Raw genomic sequence first — 5,211 nt, 5'->3', positions numbered from 1 at the left:
TATATATATATATATATATATATATATATATACAGAGAGAGAGAGAGAGAGATAGATAGAAGTGCACCCGCGGCAACAACTGCGGTGGCGGCGGTCGAGGAAGCCACAGCAACGACAGCAATGTGTGTGTATGTGTACGTACAAACAGATAAATAGATGAATTTTGCTTTCAGATTTTAGCACAAGGCCAGCAGTTTTGAGGGAGGGGAAAAGTTGATTACATCAATCCCAGTGTTCAGCTGGGACTTATTTTATCGATCCTGAAAGGATGAAAGGCAAAGTCGAACCCGGCAGCATTTGAATTCGGAACGTGAAGACAGACGAAAAGCATTTCGCCCGGCGTGATAACGTTTCTGTCAGCTCGCCGCCTTAAATAGATAGATATTGTTTATGGCTGTGTATCGAATCCGGCGTTGAGCGTGACCAACCTTCGCTTAGGAATTTTGGTGTCTGCACATCCAAATCCTTGACAAGAATCTTGGACATGTTTAGTTAATGAAGCCAGATATTGCTTTATATGCGCCTTCTTTTGTCGCTTCTTCATATATTTAAATCATAATCCAGATACATCCTTACTTTCAGATACTTTCTGGAATATGAGGCTGAAGTACCAAGCAGCTGGGGATCAGAAAGAAGAAACTCCGAGTAGTAACCATGTAGGCTTTGTATAATGTAAGCATCTTATGTTCTCTTAGTTATAGGTGTGCATGGAACATTAGGGATTTTAAAACATCAACAATCCGTATTTCAAGCGTTCTTTACATTCAAACACCGTCTCTTCCTCCATAAACAGTTTCTTTTCATCTACAATCTCGTATTATTATGGCTCCGTCAGATCTTCGTTTGAGATTCGGGTATATGTGTATTTGACGCTGTTGTCCCCGGTGGGGGTCTCCTTTTATGTATCTTGCTTGCTTATCGGTCCGGTTGTTATCCACTTCTCTGCATTCTACATTTTTTTCCTCATTGTCACAAGACAATAGAATGGCATTTCTTGTCCTGTAGTCTTCTCAGCTTTGCTTTTGGAGGAGGTCACCTTTCATTTTCTTGATAACCAGCTTCTTCATCGGTCATTGAGGCGACTCTGGCTATACTCGGGACTTCTATCAGTTTGTCAACTGGAATAGCCGAGGAGTGTTGTAGTTGCTATCTCTGTTGTTTGTGGCAGCTCTTTTTCCCTCCTCTTCCTCCGCTTTACCCTTCTTTTTTCAGGAAACAAAACTTCCAAGTGATTCTAGCAGGGATTTCTGTTCTGGCCTTCCCCATTACTCTCACAATGGGAGTACAATTGCGGGATAGTCTTGAAGACTTTTGTAGTCATCCGGATTTGTCTGTACGCGCAGACCTCATTCTACCACATATTGCTGTTCACCCCCACTCAAACCCACCACCTGCCCGTTCTGTACCGCAAAAGGTGACGATTAGACAAAGGTAAAATTTCGTACCAACGATTCAAGCCACAACACTTGTGTTCGTCTCTTCATGTATTGCTGTAACAACCAATGGACATGTGTGCCGCACCAGTTCGCCTGTTCTCTGACTTGTTTTCTCGGTCGATAAAATAAATACCAGTTGGGTCTGGGGTCGATGTAATCGACTTAACTCCTACCCCGAACTTGTTGGCCTTGTGCCAAAATTTGAAAACATTATTTAAATAATAATAATAATAATAATAATAATAATAATAATAATAATAATTATTATTATTATTATTATTATTATTTATTATTATTATAATTATTATTATTATTATTGTTGTTATATAAATGCACAAAAATGATATTATTGTGTTTTGTCAACCTGTGATGTTTATTTCGAGATGTGAGGGTTATGTTAAACTGTTAAAGAAAGCGGAAAAGAGATAGCTCTCCAAAACATAATAGTTGCAGTTCCATCATTTTCACAGTAAAAGCGGAAATTAAAGAGAAATGCGCGGAAACAGGAAAAAAATTGATAACTTTGTTAGTCCATGGCAGCGTTTTCAACGATAGCAATTCTAGCTACTGTGAAAAAATACATGCATGCAAAGCAAATGAACGGCACTCTTTTGAAATAAAGATATCTTTCCTTGTGCATACTCTAGCAGAAATCACAACACCAAAAAGCAGTCCCACCCCAATCCAAATTGAACGAAAAAAAAAAAAAAAAAAAAAAAAAAAAAAAAATAAAAGAACAAATCCTTCATTTAATATGAAAGAAAAAATCCCTTTTGCAGATAGCGAAAAATTTTAGGAAATGAAAAAGACAAATTGAGAAAGAAAATTACATATCTTCCCGTTCGCAAAAAGAACAAGAGAATCGGCTTTAATATTCTGAAAATGTGTTAAATGAAGCGTCTCCAAAAGAGGGATTGTGCTGTGCGGGGATAGCCGAGTTCAAGGTTGCAATGAATTAGTATAAAGTTTCCATCTGAATAAGCCACAAAAATAACAGAGAAGAAAATAAAGTTTTTTTTTTTTCATTTCTCCTTATACGTATGGTGACGATACAAAAACCAATTGATACGCAGAAATTCCTTGGTTATACATCGATGAATATCCATAAGAGATATTGCGAAGATATTTACATTTCAACTCATATTTTATAGATAGGATTGTACATGAGAGTCGCAAGTACAAGTCATATCAAATGAGGACAGCTCTACTAAATTCCAAGTTTATAATAGGTTTTGTAATAAGAATCATAGGGATGCATGGGATCTGTTCCATTTGTAGAAAGCATTATTATCCTCGAGGATGAGGGAGAGGAAAGAAGGTGAGCGATAAGGGAGAAGGATGTAAAAGGGATTAAAAGGTGCAAGTCATTAAGAGTCAGAACAAGGCATTTGGAATATTGGATTGAATCTCATCTACTCGTTTCTGCTATCCATTTATAATCGACTAATTTGTCCATTGCTGTATTCTGTATGTTCAACGACGAAAAGTTTGCTTTTCAAACAAGTCCGATATAAGGAAACGTGTGTTTTTCTTCTGAAAATTATAAAATATTGAACTTATATATATATATATATTTATTCCAGTCTTGATCACAACTGTCCGGTGAAGGGGAAGGTGAAACTCAGTAACAATCTTTTTGTAATGTTTTTGCAGCTTTAATAAAAAGAAGTATATACATACATACATATATGCATATATACAGAAATTTTCCGAGAAAAAATAACTTTGACTTTGAAGGACTCTCGCGAAGAGAGAGTATTCTCTACCAAAGTAAGTAAAAACCCACCAGATACGGTATTAAAAGCTGTTAACGAAATTGGTGATGAATATTTACAATAGTGTGATGAACTCACGCACTGGCAGATTAACGCCTGTCTATATGCACTGGCTACTACTGTAAACCAGTACATGAATGATATTCAAAAAGTAAACAAAACCGAAATAACAAAGAATGTACCATCATGGGTTCTGAAGACACGAAGAAAGATATCTGGTTTACGAAGACTATCAGTCATGCAATGATACTCCAACCCAGAATAGCAGATATAAAAAAAAATAAAGAGGAAAAAATGGTCATATTTCAAATTAAACAGGTAGACACAGTTGTAAACAGACATTTACACTTTGACAAACAGAAATGATAAAAATGGGAAAAAAAATAAATAAATGAAAGCACAAAATTTGATAAGGAAGGAAACAACGGCAACACATCTTTTGCTGAATTTGCCAGTCATAAAAGAGACCGGAATATCATTTTAAGTGTCTGTTGGGATTACATAGGGGTTGGTGTAGAAAATATAGGCAAGATAAGGTGAAGCAGAAAAGATGAGAGCCGTCCAAAATTTGAGATTAAACATGACAGCCGCATATTAGAATTGTGTAAAAGTAATAATGTTATAACAATAAAGAACTTTTTCACTTATACTAGTGTACTTAAATAGTACTTTAGTCTCTGACCATGTTAGGGTGACACGGTTGACATCTATTACTTTCAAGTATGTTATATTTCGGTATACATAAGTACTCGGTTTTATTCTAGAAAGCTCATTGCAACTAAAAAGGAGGTGTGAGAATAGACGTTATTGCCAGGAATGTTGTTCAAGCTAAACCAAAAATTCTTTTTAATACTACAAGTTTTTTTGTAAGGCAGCGAGCTGGCTGACTCATTAGTACGCCGAGCAAAATGCTTTGCGGCATTTCGTCAGTCTTTGTGTTCTGAGTTCAAATTCCAACGAGGCCAACTTTACCTTTCATCCTTTCGGAGTCGATACATGCACACACACAAACACACATACATACATACATACATACATACATACATACATACATATATATATATATATATATATATATATATATATATATGCGTGTGTATTTGTCCCTATTTATGCCCCCAGGCCTGGACAACCGGTATTTGTTTATGTTACCGTAGCTTAGCGCTTCGGCAAAAGAGAACGATAGAATAAGTACCCGACTTCAAAAATAAGTACTGCAGTCGATTTGTTCGACTAATCCCTTGAAGACAGTGCCCCCTGTGGCCGCAGTCCAATGACTGAAACAAGTGATGAAAGATAAAAGATAAACAGTAGCTGTATCTGTCGCTTTGAAGTTTATTTTATTTATTAGATACTTCCACAAAGAGCAGAATTGTAATTTGGGATTGATAAAAAGATTTCAGTGAGAATGAGTCAGGCGAGTACAATGTACTCATTATTTTGCAGACGCTGTAGTCTATGTAGTAGAAATCCACTCTCTCTTTCATTTGTTGAATTTGCTCGAACAAGGGCAGAGAGCTATTGATTTCATTGATGGACTTCTCTTTAAGTTCACAATGCAAACGAGACTAACATTACCTATGAATGTAAGAATATTAAATAGGAGGTAGCTTTCAGATGAAATACTAAAATAAACCATGTATTAGTTCTTTTACACGAGTCTCTACGTTTACGAAATTTAATGTGAAAAGTAATCTTGAGACGAAACTGTCTCTTTGTAGTTTTCTCTACATATAATGCTAGTTTATGAAATTATGTACCGTTAGGAAGAAATTTGAAAGGAAGAAGTGGGAAAATAGAGAAATAGAAATTCAAGTAGGGAAACAAAATAAATATATAGAAAATGCATATAAAATCTTGTGTATTTGTAACTCATTACAGTAATTTTTCATGTTTCTGTCAATATTCTATTAAAATTCATCTGATTTTTCATTTCTGAATAAGATAGCAAATATATTTCTGATTTTTAGAGTGCAAGAGCGCACTTTTCTAATACTTTC

The sequence above is a fragment of the Octopus bimaculoides genome, chromosome 2 (genome assembly GCF_001194135.2).
Source record: "Octopus bimaculoides isolate UCB-OBI-ISO-001 chromosome 2, ASM119413v2, whole genome shotgun sequence".
In the NCBI taxonomy this organism is placed as follows: Eukaryota; Metazoa; Mollusca; class Cephalopoda; order Octopoda; family Octopodidae; genus Octopus; species Octopus bimaculoides.
This window is presented reverse-complemented; position numbering follows the sequence as displayed.